Raw genomic sequence first — 18,707 nt, 5'->3', positions numbered from 1 at the left:
ATTGATAGTCATTCTTTAACAGTTGAATAATATGGTATGCTCCATATAATGAAATATGGTTTCTGTAACACCTAATTTATGTAACAGTTTATTTCCAGTTTTTTACTGTTTTGAACAATGGTACTGAATTTCTCTAATCTTTGCATACCTTATTTGTTAGAATCAATTACTGGGGCTGAAAAATACATGCAGGCCTTTTGGTTGTGAAATTGCCTTCTGGAGTTATATTCTCGTACACCGATGAATGTACAAGACCATTTATTTCCCCTATACCTTCTCGACTCATTTTGCTCTTTGCTAATAGGTGAAAAATGCTGTGTTTCTCTGCCCTGAGGTTGTGAGAATGAACATCTTTGAACATCTTCTCTTGCATTTGGCCACATTCTGGGAAGTGCCTCTTCATGCACAATGTCCATTTTTCTATGAGAGTGTTTGAGTCAATCAATAATAGTTTTTTCTTTCCTCATGTTATTGCAAAAGTTTTTAGCAGCAAAGTTGAACTTTTATAATGAGCACTCATATACTCACCTTCTAGATTTTAGCATAACTTTTTATAATATTTACTTTACCACACTTTTATCCTTCTATCTAAAGTGAATTGCAAACATTAGTGCATTTCCATCTAAATACTTTAGCATCCTTTTCACTGACTATAGTTTCAATATTTGTTTTTTCCTTGTGAGGTACAATTTGCATAAAGTTAAATGCATGACTCTTTTTTAGTTTAAACATTTTCTTTTAATTTGAAAGAGAATTGGATGTTCATTGGTCAACCTTTGAAGAGACAAGGCTGTTTTCTTTGAGAATAAGCCCACTGTTGCAGTTCTATATTGTATTGTTTTTCTTACACTTCCACATTATATTGTCTATGATTTCTAGTTGGCTTTTTGAATGGAGCAACAACTTTATTTTTTGTAAAGCATTTGTTGAGTTTCAGCACATTAATTTGCCACGGTAAGCCAAACCTAGGACTAAGTTTTATTTACTTATTTTTTGTTTTTAAAATGTTGTCATATTTTCCCCCTAGTTTATTGTTTGCCTTACCTTTGGTTATGGTGCTTTTAGATTTTTAGGTGGTCAAATGCCATTCTTTTCCTTATATTTTTTTTCCCCCTGCTGTTTGTGTCATATAGAAAGATGTGGCACTAGTGGTAAAAAACTCTCCTGCTAAAACAGGAAACACAGAGGACGTGGATGTGATCCCTGGGTCAAGAAAATCCCCTGGAGGAGGGTGTGGCAACCCACTCCAGTATTCTTGCCTGGAGAATCCCACAGAGACAGAGGATCCTGGTGGGCTTTGGCTCATAGGGTCACAAAGAGTCAGACACGACTAAAGTGACTTAGCATGCTTGCACCGGATAGTATATAAATGCTTATATTTTCTTCTGCTTCTTTTTTAATTGGAATAATGTGGTATAGGCTCTTTTTTAGAAAAATGACTATCAGTGGTTTGAAATTATTAGCTACTATTTTCTAATGAACACTCTTCCCCTCTGCGGGTTTTTCCCTCCAGACAAAACTGAATTTAATGTTTCTGTTGATGCCATTTTTATTATAACCTACATTTGTATATAGTATCAGATATCTTTTTAAAAATTTATTTTATTGAAGTATAGTTTATTCACAATGTTGTGTTATAAGTGACTCAGTGATACTCATACGTACATTCTTTTTCATATTCTTTTCCATTATGGTTTATCCCAGGATATTGAATATAGTTTCCTGTGGTACACAGTAGGACCTTGTTTATCTCTTCTGTATAGAACAGTTTGCATCGGATATCTTTTTCAAAATATCGTATTCTATTTAATCTATTTATTACTACAGTTAGCTACTTGAGATAATCTATTATCTGTATTAAGTACATGTCTTCTTGCTATACTAGGGATTAAACCCACAACTCCTGCATTGCAGGCAGATTCTTTACCATTGAGCCACCAGGGAAGCCCTGTAAACAGTTTGTGAAGACTTTAATGATGACTTATTTTTTTTGTGAAAATATAGGAGGGTTTTGAAACAGGAGAGTAATATGATCTGGATGTATCTTTTTAAGTGGATTACTTCTGATTGCTGCTTTGAGAATAAATTGTAGAGAAATTCAGAAATAATCCATTTAAAAAGATACATCGGGCCACTTGGACTACAGTGGTGCAGGTAAGAGATGACAGTAACAGTGAAGTTCAGTGGTGATAGGGTTCTAGGTTGAAAGCTGAACTAATAGTATTTCCTTTCAGATTGGATGTAGGTCTGTGACAGTCAAGAAAGAGCCATGATTTTTGGTCTCAGCAGCTATAAGTATTAAATAGCCAGCAAGAGGACGGGGGAAAACTGGGAACAGTGCATTTTGGAGGGGTGGTCAGGAATTCAGGTTTGGTTATGTTAAAATTTGTCAGTCAGACATTGGAATGGAGTTGTCAGGTTGGATAGCACAGTCTGTGTGGTACAGGAATGAGACCTGGAGATAGAAATTTGAGAACATTAAAGTATTAGCATCATATATCCAAGAAATATTTCATAAAATGATGATAAATCTGAAATACTCTTAAAATTTTCAGGTTTCTTTTATACCAGTGATGTGGTTTCAAGTGTGGAAGAGGAGTAGCAGAGCGGGTTGCTGTAGCTAAAATGTGTCCTTTGTGCTGGTAGTAAAGAATCAGTGCAAAAAAGGTATTAACTGTTCATCTGAATGGTGTTGTGAAACATGAATAAAGCCTGCAGTCTAAATATTTTATTTGAATATTCCTTTTACTGAAATGTTTACTAACTTATTTATAATTTGAGAAGTTTGTTGACAGGAGGCTGTCTAAGTAAAAGCCTGAAAGAAAAAGAAGACTGAGAAGTTGAAAGAAAGGGCCACGTTTGGCTAATTGGTCCAAATCTATTGGGTGTCTCCTCCTTTGTTCTCTGTCTCTAATTTTGTTTGTAGACTGTTAACATAATGAGGTATTCAGGTGTAAGCAAGGGGACTGATCTAGAAGTAGTTCTCTGTTAACAAACACAGAACTTTGCTGCTGTGGGCTTGTCCATTAAATGGGGCTGCCAGAGCCAGCTTAAGCAACTTATTTATAGGAATTGGACTGTTCAGGAAAGGGAGAAAGGGGCTTTGCTTTTTGTGTAAGTTAGACTTATAGAAACGACCTTAAAATGGCATGGATTGTGTGGAAGAGAAAAAGATTTATCATTGAACCAGTGTTTAGTTGGAACTTCAAATGTTTTCTTTCAATAAATATTTATTAAACACTGTTGTGAGTCAGGAATGCTATTTGGCTGAAATAAGTGACCAGTGAGACATGTAAATAAATGGTTAAAAACAAAAACAGTGTCTTCACCAGAAATTCCAGTAGAGTAGGCGGGAGGAATTATAAAGGAAATCAGTTCACCTTGAGGTCCCCAAACCGAGAGTGCTTTGTGTATTGTAGCCTTGCATAAATTTATGTATGAATGGGTAAGCAATGTGATTTGTTTATCTATTAGATCACTTACAAAACACTATGGGAGCACAAGGAGGAAGTGACCAGTTCTTCCTTCTAATGGTGGAGGAGAGAAGGGTTTTGCAACAGATTTCCTGGGTGGAGAAGGCCAGCAAATGTGAGGTGAGAAAACATGACATGATCTGAATTAATAAGTTCAGCAAAACTGAATTATAGGGTGAACATTGGGAGGTGGCATAGTCACAGGTGAGGCTGTAATATGATAGACCAAAGTCAAGATGCAGAAATATCTTGTACTGGAATTTGTTCTGTGGGTGTTGGTAGGCCATTGATTTTTTTTGTTTTTTTAAATAAGACTATTAAGAGGTAGAATTTTATGAGAAATTTCTTAAGAAAGACTTCATTTTTTTTTTTTTGGCTGTGCCTTGCAGTCTGTGGGATCTTAGTTCCTTAACTAGGTAGGTATTGAACCTGGGGCCCCAGTAGTAAAAGCACCATGTCCTGACTGCTGGATCATTGGGAAATTTCTGGAAAGAACTCCATTCTTCAATTAGGAAATCAAATGTTGATAGAATTTTTAGTTATAAATGTGCACCCTGAAGGTGAGCACAACTAGTAAGTCATATAATTTACGGTAGAATCTAGTTCCTCTCATTCAGAGAACATGTATGCTCTTAGTGTGGGTATGACCTACACTAGGTAATGAAACTTACACCGAAGTGATCAAAATATGCAGGGTGGCATTGATTTGTTTTTGAAAGAGAAATGTATTTTTGCTTTATGAAATTATTGCAAACATTTTTCTTAAAGATTCGCATTTAACTTATTTGGAAATGATTTTAGGCTCATGGAAGAATAGCATTAAAAGTACAGAGAGTTCCTGTGTACTTTTTATCCATCCTACACTACTGTTAACACCTTACACAGTGACAATACAGTGATCAAAATTTAAAAATAAGCATTGGTACAATGCCATTAATTAAATGCAGACCTCAGTAGGATTTTTATAGTTTTTCCACTAATGTCCTTATTCTGTCCTAAGATCCACCCAGGATACACAGATTACATTTAGTTGTCATTGTCTCCTTTCAAATCTATGGTGGTTCCTTGTCCTTTTTGACCATGACACCTCAAAGAGTACTGGTCAGATATTTTGTAGACTGCCCCTCAATTTGATTTTGATATTTTCTAATGACTATGGACTGGAGTAATGAGTTTTTGGAGTATTGGAATTAAAAGTAATTTTTGTTTCATTTTTTAACTTAGGAAGTAAAATTGATATCTTTTGCTCTACAGTTCTGTGAACTTTATACGAGTGTGAGTTTGTGTAGCCGCCACCGTAATCCGGTTACAGAACAGTCCCATCACCCTCAGAGCTCCCTCGTGCTCGGTTTCTGTAGTCAGTCACCCCTCCCCCAGCCCATCCCCTTCAGCCTTCGATCTGTTCTCCATCGTTATATTTGTGTCTCTTCAAGAATGTCATGTGAGTGGAATCTTATAGTACGTAACCTTCTGACACTGGCTTCTTCTTTCACTCAACATAATGCTTTTAAGTGTCATCCAAGTTGCATTTATCCATAGTTAATTTCATTTTATTGTTTAGTATATGGATGTACTATTAGTATGTGTGTTTGTTCTCCCTTTTATGGTAGGTATTTGAGAACACATTATGTGTCCTGGCACTATAATAAGCAGTTTAAGTCATTTTTTTGTGGATTTACATGATTAGTTGCTAATGTTAGTTTCTTCCACATCTCTATTTTGACCAACAGTGTAATTAAGAGAAATTGAAGTTCTTGTTTCTTTAACATATCCTAAAATTCCTCTACTTTTCTGTTTATATTTGGCTTTTATTTTTATTAAAGAGCAAAAATAATAGCAAGGTAATCTTTTCATGTTGCTGGGTTTTAATCTTCAGGGCTAAGGATTGTATCTGTAATTCAGGCCTATAGCAAAAAGTCAAACCAAATAAGTCATCAGTCCACAAACAGTGATGAATTTCTAGAGTCCATTTATTTGTAAGAAAGCCATAATACTTTTTATTAATCTCTTTGTAAGTAGGGCCTTTAATTTGTTTTATAAATAAATAATAAATATCAAATAAAAATAGACATAGTCTAAATCAGGCTAGTTAAAATAAGAGGCTTGACCCCTGTCATACTGTCTTAAATTTACTAACGGCAAAAGATAGTTGTCAGGGACTCCCCTGGTGGTCCAGTGGTTAAGAATCTGCCTTCCAATGATGGGACACGGGTTTGGTCCGTGGTGGGGAAACTGAGGTCCTTTGTGCTGCAGGGCAACTAAGCCTGTGGACCGCAACAAAGGTCCCACACCTGAGACCCAAATTTTAATTAATGAGTTAATTTTTTGAGAAGATAGTTGTCTTTTTTTAAGAGCATGGAGTTTTGGCATATTTTAAGATGAACTGTTTTGGACTTGGGTTAGAAGACTATTTGCTTAAATATCCTACTACCGTAAGATTAAAAAAATGTTTCTAGAATATTAGTATAGATTTGGCTTCCCTTGTGGCTCAGCTGGTAAAGAATCCGCTTGCAATGCGGGAGACCTGGGTTTGATCCCTGGGTTGGGAAGATCCCCTGGAGAAGGGAAAGGCTCCCCACTCCAGTATTCTGGCCAGAGAATTCCATGGACTGTATAGTCCATGGGGTCGCAAAGAATTGGACACGGCTGAGTGACTTTCACTTTTCTTTTTCTAAAAAAACCTTTTATTAGTAAAGTGTAATAAATGAAATTGAATTTTTGGAGGACTTTATAAAGTTTCCAGGTTGTTGTGAATATTTGGTAGTTTTGTGTATTACTTTCAGTAAGCTATGTAAAAATTTGATGAGGAAACTTCTCTTTTAAATGTAGCCTTAATGTGATTTTTGTTTTCAGTTCCTCAAACACTGTTTAGAGGACTTGGAGAGGCTGTGGAACAATAAAATGTCAGAACTAAAATAGATCTTCAAAATTATCAGATCTCTAGATTTTCCCAGTATTTTACAAAAAAGGGAAACTGAAATCCCATGGTGGTGTGAGGTAACTTGCTGTTCACAGTCACAGTTGGTTGTAGAAGCTGTATGATACAGTTCCTGCCCTCAAGTGGATAACTGGTTTATGAATAGAGACACAGAGTTGTACAAACTTAACTGCAATACAAAATGGAATGTTCTAGGCAATGGGAGAAGCACTGCTTTTCTTAAACAGCTGTCTCCTCTCACCCCTAAAATCTTTTCTTGACCTGTTCACAACAAAATTACTTTCTGTCTTTAGTTTCTCACCTCTCATTCTCTGCTAAACCGTCTCTCATCTGATATTTTGCTTGTTTTTTTTTTTTAACCTCTATCACACCATGAAAATTCTTTCAAAATCAGCAGTTGTGTCTGTGTTGCTAAATCAGCTGCATTTTCCTCTCGGATCTCGTTGTGTTTGATCTGTTGTCAGCCTTTGGCACAGTCGCTTGTTTCTTCCTCCTGGAAACACTGCTACTCAGATGTCAGGGTGACAGCACATTTGCCTTATTTTCCTGCTGTGTTGCTGTGTGCTCCTTTTCAAAAAGCCTTCTTTGCTAGTTCCACCTCATCTCCCCTACTTCTAAATAGTACAGTGTCCCAGAGTCTGTGATTGTTACCTTTTATATCTGTAGTTCATATCATATATGTTAATGATTCCCAAATTTATAAACCTAACCCAGACCTCTACCCCAGGCTCCAGGACTGTATTCAGCTCCGTGACAGTATACCCATTTTGACATTTTTACTTGGATAGCTAATAAGCTTCTGAAACTTTATGTGTTTCATAACTCCTGATCTCCTACCCCAAATCGTCGCCATCTGTGTTCACCTTTTTGTGTTCAGTAACTCCTGATACTCCCTTACTCCAAACCTATTAGTTTTGGCAGCTGCAGTCTTCCACTTGCCAGATGAGTTTTGAAGCCTTCCCCCTCCTCCTCCCCCAACAACCCACTTTTGTCCATTAAAAAATGTTATTGGATATTCCTTAGAAACAAACCCATAATTTAATCATATCTTCCTCTTCTGCCTCTGTCATTGTCATCTTTTCTGCTATTGCATAAACATCTCTTTCTTCCATCCCTGGACGTTTGCAGTCTTTTTTCAACACAGCAGTCAAGTCTGATGACTCAGCTACTCAGAACTCTCCAGCTAAAGTCTAAACGGTGAGGCTCTCCCTTAGTTTCTAGTGCTCTTCCTCCTCCTGTTAACTCTCTTCCTTATTTTCTCTTCGTGAACCACACTGGCCTTCTTGGTTTCCTAAAACGTATCAGGCTAGCTCACTGTTTCTCTTTGCATGGGCTTTTTTCTGCCTGGAATGTTCTTCCTTAGATATGGCTAGAGGTCTCTAGTGATTAGGCAAAGGGAAATTTTTCCTCGCTAACTGTGTAAATTGTCATATTCTTCTCAGTGCTGTATTATTTTTTTCTTATTTGTCCTTATCACTAACATACTATACATTTTATTTGTATCTTTTATTTATAATCACCATACTATATATTTAGTTCATAACATTTCTCTCTTCCTAGCTAGAATGTAAGCACCATGTGAGTGGAAATCATTTATCAACTATTTATCAGCAATCATTTATCAAGTGTCTTTCTACACTGCTGTATAAAAAGGGCCTGGAGCAGTGCCGTGCACATAGTAGGTGCTCAGTGAATATTTGCTAAATGAATGAGTGCCTAAGAGTACCTCACATCTGTTACTAACTTGACATTGGTCAAGTCACTTCTTTCTGTAGCCCTCCTTCATGTATGTGTGTGCTCAGTCGTGTCCGACTCTTTGCCACCCATAGACCTCCTTTCTCTATTTTTAAATGAGACTGGATTGTATCGGTATTGCAGGTTTTCTTAAAACACTGAAGACAAATGCAGTAGTAAGGTTCCTTGAAGACTTTTATAAGAATTCAGCTACTTAACAGGAAAGTTTAAAAACCACTGGACTGAAAAGAGGATCTCTCAAGTTCTCTTTCAGCCTCATGGTCAGTTCTTGTAATAATAATTGTAATTGGAGCAACACGGGGGAACCATCATGCAGAGAAGGCATTTGAACTGAGACTGAAGGATGAATGAGTAGGCAGAGATAAGGGAAAGGGTAGGAAATAAGGTAAGTGCTTTCCAAGCTCAGAGAAGGCAAACAAACAGGAGTGGAGCAATCCAAAAGGTTTCAGTAAGGCTGGAGTGTGTGTGTGAGTGAGGGTCGGGGGGAGGCCAGAGGGAGGGAAGGACAGAGAGAAAAAGAGCCCCGCGAGAGACAGAGGGGAGGTGGAGAGAGGGCAAGACGGGGCCGGAGACAGGTGATTGAGGTCACAGTGTGAGCACTTCCAACACCGGGATAGGCAGTCCAGCTTTCTGCCTGTAGGGAATCAAAGTTGGTTTTTCAGCCATGAGTGATCATCACATCACTCACAGAGGTGTTCTTTAGGAAGATTTCTCTGACAATAGTGAAAGGTGAATTGAAAGTAGACAGTTGGTGGTAGAGAAAGGGACAGTTAGGATGTTGCTGAGGTGTTGTTTTCCTAGGCTGTTACTTTTACCTGAAGAGTAGCACAGGAGGAACTGACGTCGCACTCTAATCTCAGATTAAAAAATAGATTTCCTCTCCACAACATTTGGAGATTGCTGAGTAGTAAGGGGACCATCCTTCGGAGTGGCTTCTGGGTAAAGAGCGCTGACTGCGTGGGGTCTAGGGCCGCATAGCGGCAGAGCAGGGGCGCTCCTGAGCCTGGGCCCCGCCAGCGCCGCTGATTCTGCTTCTGGGAGTGGGCGTGTGCCTTCGAAAACTAGGTGATCTTGAGGTGCATCCCTGGTTACAGTCCTCTGAGGGAGAAGATACATTGTCTGCAATACTGAATTTTAAATTGTAAGAGATACAATTTCATCTGATACGAAACTTGCGATTGCAGTTAGCCTATTACCTGGGAGCATCATAAAGAATATAATTGTACAGTCAAATCTTGGTCATTTTTGACAAGAAAGGAAAATCTAACACCCAAAGTACTGCCTACTTAGAATCTGGTAACATAGTTACATGAATTCAGCTATATCGAATCATGGATCAAAGTAAGTGTCTACTGGTGGATGAAGGGATAAGGCAGAGGTGGGGTGTGTGGTTGGGATAGTCCTTATGTCTCTGAGTTTCTTCTATGTGTTGGACCTTGTCCTTTCCTTTTTTTTGACAGAAAAGTAGGATTTTTTAGTGGGCATGAGTAAGGAGGGGACAGCACCAAGGCTCTCATGAGAAAAGGGCCCACCACTTGTCCAGAGGGCCTAGATTAGGGATGTATTTGACCCCACAGCCATCCGGGATGAGCTGTGTTTCTGCCACCATGTTTTCAAGTTCATCTACATTAAACTTAGTAAATGCCCACTTCTTGGAGATATGTGTCTTCTGGTGGCCAGGGAACTTGGACTTGGCCCAGTGGAGGGCCTCAATCATATGCTCTTTATTCTGCAGCTTAGTGAGGATGGACCTTATGACTTGACCAATGTGGACCCTGACCACTGTGCCCTGGGGCTTTCCACAGCACCACATATCTCCCTATCTGGAGCATAGATTGGGAACACCATGCCAGTCACGAATGTCCACTGGAAAGGCCTGTCTCCAGGGTCCCTTAGGGTGACCTGCACATGTGTGTATACTGAGGAGGGTCTGTGTGTGGCCGTGGCACACTGGCTCCCCACGGGGAGACAAACGTTGTCCACTTAACTGGCTGTAGATGGACCCTGTCTTAGTGGTAGGAATGTAGTGATGAGCAAAGCCAGACGCAGTTGTGGTCCTGTCGCCTTCCCCATGCCTGTGAAAACACACAGACACTTGACCAGGAGAACATTCTTGTGGATGTGTCCTGGTAATCTGTGCAGAAGTGGGAAGGGGTCCTTGGTTTAACAAACCTAGTGATAGAGAATTAACTATGTTTTATGTTTAAGCTCACATTTGGGAATGCTACACATTGCTCAGAACCTAGTGTTACCCTTTGAGAGGTGACAGCATCAACAAAACTAATGCTATCCCCCTGAAAGATTGATCTAACACTGAATCTCAGTCTGTAAAGTTTTATTTTTATATAAAAATAGTAGGGAAGAGTGATTTTGGTCATTTGTCATTTTAATGGTTTGATCTTTTCTTCTTCCATCTCTGAATGGAAGCATGTTAGCTGCTCACCCAGAAAGATTCAAACCATACCTTTTTTTTTGTTAAGCCCAGGTTTCTAGATATGAAACTTAAGACTGTTCTGTATTTTTATATACTCGAAGTTCTCAGATTTGAGGTCAAGGAGAAGAGGTAAAAATAAAAAGGAAAAAGAGAGTGCTTGCTTACACAGTAAATTCTTTTCATGAGTTCCATCTTAAAGAAATAAACAGTGTCTTAACTTTAGTTGGCATTTAATATATTCATTCAGTTGAAATCTTTCTCAGCTAATAGTTCAAATATAAATGTTGGTAATTCCCCCAGGTGTGACAACTCTATATTAAGATATATACTGACTTTGATATATATATTTAATTTTGGAAATAAACATACACACAGTATATACAGGTACATTATATTTCCATCACAAATCTGAGATGCCACATTTTATTTACATACAAATTTAGAGATCTAAAGTTTGTCTTTCTGAAGTATTTGATACTGGTTGCTTCTACCATGAAGCATAGTGATAGCAGCTAATATTTATGAAGTGTTTACTAAGCACCTGGTACTGTATTGATCACTGTAGTACTCATGAACTGGATTTCTTTTTAAAGTCAGGTTTATTGATGTATAGTTTATAATACTATATAGTTTGCCCTACTTAATTATATAGTTCTGTGATTTTTGACAGGTATGGGTCTTATAACCAATACCACAACCAACCATACAAGATATTTCCATCACCCCAAACAGTTCCCTTGTTCTTCTTTGTAGTCAACCCACTCTCCTCATTCCCAACCCCTAACAACCACTGATAGGATTTCTGTCTGTATTGCCTTTTTGAGAATGTCATATAAATGGAATCATACAGTATGCATTTGAGTTTGGTTTATTTAGCCTAATGCTTTTAGATTCATCTGTATTGTATCATCATAAGGGGTAGAAGTTCATACCTTTTTATTGCTGATAGCATTCCATTGTATGGATATGTTATTGTTTAGTTGCTTGGTCATGTCTGACTCTTTGTGACCCCATGGACTGTAGCCTGCCAGGCTTCTCTGTCCATGGAAATTTCCAGGTTAGGATACTGGTGTGGGCTGCCATTTCCTCCTTCAGGGAATCCTCCTGAGTCAGGGATTGAACTCATGTCTCCTGCATTGGCAGGTGATTCTTTATTGCTGAGCCACCATGGAAGCTCTTGTATGGATATACCATGTTTATTTGTTCACCAGTTGGTGGACATTTGCATTTCCAGTATTTGGTGATAATGATTGAATCTGCTATAAATATTTATGTAGGAGCTTATATATATATATATTTCTCTTGGGTAAATATCTAGGAGTGGGACAACAGGATTGTATGAAAAATATATGTTTAACTGTATAAGAAATTGCTAAAGTGAAAGTGGATGTCTCTCAGTCGTGTCTGACTCTTTGCAACCCCATAGACTTTACAGTCCATGGAATTCTCCAGGCCAGAATACTGGAGTGGATAGCCTTTCCCTTCTCCAGAGGATCTTCCCAACCCAGGGATTGAACCCAGGTCTCCCACATTGCAGGCAGATTCTTTACCAGCTGAGCCACAAGGAAAGCCCTAAATTAGAAATTGCTAAACTCTTTTCCAAATAGGCGTTCCCACCAACAGTATGTGAGAGGTGTAGTTGTTCCATATCCTTACCAGCCCTTGGTATTACTGTAAGTGGTGGTGGTGTTTTTACTCTAATGGGTGTAGTGGTACTGTGACTTTAATTTGCTTTTCTCTATATGATGTTGAGATCTTTTCTGTTCTTACCATGTATGTCTCTTCTTTGGTGAGGTATCTGTTCAAATCATTTGAGCATTTAGAAAGTTGGTTTGTTTTCTTATTTTTGAGTTGTGAAAGTTCTTTACAGTTCCAAATAGTAGTATGTGAACTGACTTTAATTCTCACAATAATTCTTTGAGGTGGGTGCTGCTGCTGCTGCTGCTAAGTCACTTCAGTCGTGTCCGACTCTGTGCGACCCCATAGACGGCAGCCCACCAGGCTCCGCCATCCCTGGGATTCTCCAGGCAAGAATGCTGGAGTGTGTTGCCATTTCCTTCTCCAGTGCATGATAGGGAAAAGTGAAAGTGAAGTCGCTCAGTCATGTCCGACTCTCAGTGACCCCATGGACTGTAGCCTACCAGGCTCCTCCGTCCATGGGATTTTCCAGGCAAGAGTACTAGAGTGGGGTGCCATTGCTTTCTCCGTGAGGTGGCTACTGTTAACCTAAATTACAGATTAAAAAAGTTTGGGCACAGGTTTTAGTAATTTCCCATGATTTCACAGCTAATAGGTAGCAGAGCTGGTATTGGAACCCACCCTGTGCTCAACTGTTTGCCAGGTTTTTTTTTTTGGCAGAGATTGATTTTGGGCGGCTGTGAATAGAGAACTAGGATCCAATTCCTGTTCAGTTCAATTCAGTCGCTCAGTTGTGACCGACTCTTTGCGACCCCATGAATCGCAGCACGCCAGGCCTCTCTGTCCATCACCAACTCCCGGAGTTTACCCAAACTCATGTCCATTGAGTCGGTAATGCCATCCAGCCATCTCATCCTCTGTCGTCCCCTTCTCCTCCTGCCCCCAATCCTTCCCAGCATCAGGGTCTTTTCCAATGAATCGACTCTTTGCAAGAGGTGGCCAAAGTATTGGAGTTTCAGCTTCAAAATCAGTCCTTCCAATGACCACCCAGGACTGATCTCCTTTAGGATGGACTGGTTGGATCTCCTTGCAGTCCAAGGGACTCTCAAGAGTCTTCTCCAACACCACAGTTCAAAAGCATCAATTCTTCGGTGCTCTGCTTTCTTTCTAGTCCAACTCTCACATCCATACATGACCACTGGAAAAACCATAGCCTTGACTAGACAGACATTTGTTGGCAAATAATGTCTCTGCTTTTTAATATGCTGTCTAGGTTGGTCATAACTTTCCTTCCAAGGAGTAAGCATCTTTTAATTTCATGGCTACAGTCACCATCTGCAGTGATTTTAGAGCCCCCAAAAATAGTCTGACTGTTTCCAGAAAAAACTGTTTCCACTGTTTCCCCATCCATTTCCCATGAAGTGATGGGACCAGATGCCGTGATTGTAGTTTTCTGAATGTTGGGCTTTAAGCCAACTTTTTGACTCTCCTCTCTCAATTTCATCAAGAGGCTTTTTAGTTCCTCTTCACTTTCTGCCATAAGGGTGGTGTCATCTGCATATCTGAGGTTATTGATATTTCTCCCGGCAGTCTTGATTCCAGCTTGTGCTTCTTCCAGCCCAGCGTTTCTCATGATGTACTCTGCATATAAGTTAAATAAGCAGGGTGATGATATACAGCCTTGACGTACTCCTTTTCCAATTTGGAACCAGTCTGTTGTTCATGTCCATTTCTAACTGTTGCTTCCTGACCTGCATACAGGTTTCTCAAGAGGCAGGTCAGGTGGTCTGGTATTGCCATCTCATGAAGAATTTTCCACAGTTTATTGTGATCCACACAAAGGCTTTGGCATAGTCAATAAAGCAGAAATTGATGTTTTTCTGGAACTCTCGCTTTTTTGATGATCCAGCAGATGTTGGCATTTTGATCTCTGGTTCCTCTGCCTTTTCTAAATTCCACTTGAACATCTGGAAGTTCATGGCTCACGTATTGCTGAAGCCTGGCTTGGAGAATATTGAGCATTACTTTACTAGCGTGTGAGATGAGTGCAATTGTGTGGTAGTTTGAGCATTCTTTGGCATTGCTTTTCTTGGGATTGGAATGAAAACTGACCTTTTCCAGTCCTGTGGCCACTGCTGAGTTTTCCAAATTTGCTGGCATATCGGGTGCAGCACTTTCACAGCATCATCTTTCAGGATTTGAAATAACTCAACTGGAATTCCATCACCTCCACTAGCTTTGTTCATAGTGATGCTTTCTAAGGCCCACTTGACTTCACATTCCAGGATGTCTGGCTCTAGGTGAGTGATCACACCATCGTGATTATCTGGGTCATGAAGATCTTTTTTGTACAGTTCTTCTGTGTATTCTTGCCATCTCTTCTTAATATCTTCTGCTTCTGTTAGGTCCATACCATTTCTGTCCTTTATCGAGCCCATCTTTGCATGAAATGTTCCTGTGGTATCTCTAATTTTCTTGAAGAGATCTTAGTCTTTCCCATTCTATTGTTTTCCTCTATTTCTTTGCATTGATCGCTGAGGAAGGCTTTCTTATCTCTCCTTGCTATTCTTTGGAACTCTGCATTCAAATGGGAATATCTTTCCTTTTCTCCTTTGCTTTTTGCTTCTCTTCTTTTCACAGCTATTTGTAAGGCCTCCTCAGACAGCCATTTTGCTTTTTTGCATTTCTTTTCCATGGGGATGGTCTTGATCTCTGTCTTCTGTACAATGTCCTGAACCTCTGTCCGTAGTTCATCAGGCACTCTATCAGATCTAGTCTCTTAAATATATTTTTAACTTCCACTGTATAATCATAAGGGATTTGATTTAGGTCATACCTGAATGATCTAGTGGTTTTCCCTACTTTCTTCAAGTTAAGTCTGAATTTGGCAATAAGGAGTTCATGATCTGAGCCACAGTCAGCTCCTGGTCTTGTTTTTGCTGACTGTATAGAGCTTCTCCATCTACAATTCCTGTAGGTGGTAAAAAAATGGTTATAGAGACACCCCTGAGCAAAGTGGCAGTATATTACTGTAGCAACTCTGCATCACCTCTTTGGGAACAGCTGTTTGCTTCTGTTGAAAAAAGTTAATTGTTTTTACTTTACGTTTCTTCTACTGGTGGCCAAATGTACTTCTTTTAAATTACAGTCCAAGTATCTGCCATTATCAGGTAATGAGGTACTGTATATAGATGAATTTTCTGAACAGCAGAAGTTTACCCTTTTACGTGTCTATACTTCATAAAAATTTTTAGGCATTTGATGTTAGTCATTTGTTTTATAAAAACCTTTATCATAATGCTGACTTCTAGGCGCTTACTCTTTGGTGATATCCTCAGGGAGTATGTAGAACTTACTGACATTTCAGAGTGGCTTCAGAACCCCGTATTTTTTTTTTTTATATTTATTTTATATTGAGGTATAGCCGATTGACAATGTGATGATAGTTTCAGATGCACAACAAAGGGACTCGACCATCCATAGTCATGTATCCATTCTCCCCCAAACTCCCTTCCCATCCAGGCTGCTACATAACAGGGAGCCGGGAGAGTTCCACGTGGTATACAGTGGTCCTTGTTGCCTGTCCATTTTAAAATAGCAGTGTGCACATGTCCATCCCAAACTCCCTAACTATCCCAGACTCCAGTACTTTTAAATTTACATTTGTAGTGATTGACTTTTTTTTTTTTTTAAAAAACCTCTTGTTATCCCCTCTGTGACTTGTTTGTTCTGAAATCATCCTTTCACTAGTCTCTCTTTCTTTAAAATTCTAATTGGCTAAAAGATAATCAAATTAGGCTTATGTGGATATTATCTAAGATAAATTTTAACTCTGGGAAACAACTTGGGGATTTTCCAAGTGAAAATCTCCCGTGACTGCTCAGAGGACCTCTCTTGGTGTTTGGGTTCCAAAAAGTCCTTCTGGATAAATGAGCTCTAAATCAAGTCAGGTATGACATTTGATAGTAGAACATGTGATGTATTTTTCTTTTTAGCCTAACTTTTATTAATAATTTATTAAATCATGGAGATTATTTTAGTAAAAAGATTAGTCAGGCAGTGTTCAGTGACATGGAATAAACAGGCACTTAATGGGCAGAAAGTTGGTTCACAGTCATTATGTTTTGTAGCAGTTTGCAAAGTTTCTAAGTCAGTGACAGCTTGTCCCCTCAGCTGTGCCTCTAGTATGGCAGAATGATTACTTCCAAGTAATTAACTGAAGGGAGGAGACCTTGTTAAATCCTATTTATTTTTTGTAAAAGATTGGGATGAAGGCTAGCTGGTGAGCTGTGCTTTTAAAGTACTTTTGAAAGTGCTTAATGCTTTCAAGCCATTCTGATCAATTTAAGCTCTTAGAAGAAATTAATATATATCCAGCCAGGGACAGGGTAAATAACTGTAGTGACTGTGGTTTCAGTTGCTTGGGCACCTTGTCAGATGGACAGGGACTTGGCGAGCAAAGCTTCACTGGCCACATGTCGACACCCTGGGGCTGGCGCTCTAGGGCACAGCATGGTTGGCTTTTATTTGTGGACAGTTCAATTTGAGAGGTAAAGAGAACTGTGGCTATCACTTGGAAATAGTAGAGTTATGAACCATGATCGTATCGATAACCTGATTCAGATAGGGTTTCATCAAGCTTGCAGTTTTATTTAAAATCATTTTGCTGTATTGGACTTTAGTGCCTTTCTAACCCCAAGTTTACTTTTTTTAGTCTGAAAACCAAATTAGTATTTTATACTTATTTTTCCACTGAACTTTGAATTTTCTAGTGGATTTTATCTGTTTAGTGAACTTATAAATCTACATCTGGTATTCTAAGTGTGCTGGCTTTTCCAGATTACATAGCAATATACAACTTTTATAGAAGAGTTAATGAGTAGCCAGGTTAGGCTTCCCTGGCCGTTGTTACATTCAAAGCCAGAAAGTTTGCTGTCTCCCTTCCATCCCCTCGCCTCTTTTTTTTCCCTTTCATCGTTATATTTAGTTGCTATATTAAAATAACTTTTAAAAGCTGTGGCTTGTATTTTTTTTTAAACAGCATGCAGTTTTTTCATTTTGCTTCCTTACAGATTCTGATTCTATTTTATTGTGAATTTTAAATTATGGTAATTAACCTGGGCTGAGTAATAGTTTAATCAAGGGAGATGTGGCTGCTTGGCTCTACCTCTCCCCCTGTTCTGTCTCTCTGCCCCGTTTTTACCTGTGGATTTGCATGTTTGACCTAGCAGAGTAACTGGGTCCACAGCAACATGGGCGTGCCTCCCTCAGAAACACTCAGTTTCACGTATGACTCATAAGCTGAAGCACAGACACCACTTCCCCAATCTACAGGAGCCATTTTAACAGCACAAAACTTGCCGGATAGCTTTTTACTTTCAAGCCCAAAGGACAGTATCTAAAGAGAACGAGAATATTGGAAGGTAACTTGTTAAGATTTTGCATGTCTGCTTCTGGCTGTTTCCTGGGCTGATGAACGGGGAGGGTGCTTCTTACCTGTCGAAGAACATGGCTGAATGTGTTCTTTAACTCTCTGGAAAAAATGTGTGTCGGCAGTCCCATGCCTGATTGCACTTTACTACTAGGGGGGAACAAAGCATTCAAATTCTGGAAAGTTTGAGATCTTCTTGGTGAAGCAGTTTTTTTATTTTCTGTGATTTCTTTTTCCCCTCTGTGTGTGTGACTTGAGAATAAAGGAGACTTTTCTTGATTTTTTTTTTTATACCACAAAGGAAACGAGGTCAAATTCTGATTTTTAAAACTGTAACTGTATTTGTGAGGGTGCCCTGTAAGTTACAATTAAGCAAACTGTATTATTCATGTTTTATTTGAGTGTTAAGGAAGAAGTTGAAGGGCGATGGTTTTGTTTTGGCATTTTAGTTAAGGGGAAGTTTGTAGACAACTCAGTCATAGGTGTTGCTCACTGACTGTAATATTCTTTGTAATATCTTTTATCTTTCTTTAAAGTTAATGAAATTTATACTAAACATTTAATTTTGAAACTGAATGTAAGTTTGGATAAAATTCATGGTCATTTAGATAACAAGTAAAAGTGATTATTAAAGAGGAAGAAAGGCTTGAATGATTCATTTACAGTTAGGAAAAAATAATAAAAGTTTTATAATTCACACTAGAAATTTGTTCAGAGTATCAACCTTAGAAGCATAACTAGTTTCTGAGGAAATGTAGTATTTTGATTTGTGTTAAAAAAAGGAATGTTGACCTTCCATCTATACAACTATTCTTAAAATTTGCTTGTTTTGAATTAAAAATTAAAAACTAAGAAAAGATTAGTCTTTTCTTGAAATAGTTCTCAATATGGAAATTAGGAGATTGTGTCAAGTGTATATAATGCTGTCCCTTCAAGTTCTAGGTGCTCTGAGAAACTGGATGCAGCAGTATATTACTTAAAAAGTTATTTTGTGAAACTAAAATTTGAATGAAAGTAAAGTTTGAATATGCAGTGATT

General features: G+C 38.7%; 1 protein-coding gene and 1 pseudogene across 5 annotated transcripts in view; one reads left to right on the top strand and one right to left on the bottom strand.

The window, feature by feature from the left end:
• The window catches only part of ELF1 (E74 like ETS transcription factor 1), a 118,595-nt gene that overhangs the window by 17,080 nt on the left and 82,808 nt on the right, over positions 1-18,707 (top strand). For 2 of the 5 annotated variants that reach the window (XM_081549875.1, XM_081549870.1), the window contains exon 1: positions 17,564-17,661. The exons of the other annotated variants lie outside the window; for them this stretch is intronic. The gene's annotated coding sequence lies outside the window, so the exon portion shown is untranslated. Of the gene's footprint in view, positions 1-17,563; positions 17,662-18,707 lie in introns of those variants that run through there. 5 annotated transcript variants of the gene reach the window in all.
• LOC145530680 (small nucleolar RNA SNORA70) lies at positions 10,041-10,163 on the bottom strand (annotated as a pseudogene).

The sequence above is a fragment of the Giraffa tippelskirchi genome, chromosome 12 (genome assembly GCF_054371585.1).
Source record: "Giraffa tippelskirchi isolate mGirTip1 chromosome 12, T2T-mGirTip1v1.2.pri, whole genome shotgun sequence".
Taxonomy (NCBI): Eukaryota; Metazoa; Chordata; class Mammalia; order Artiodactyla; family Giraffidae; genus Giraffa; species Giraffa tippelskirchi.
Note: the sequence above shows the minus strand (reverse complement) of the source record. Positions and strands in the feature narration are given on the sequence as shown.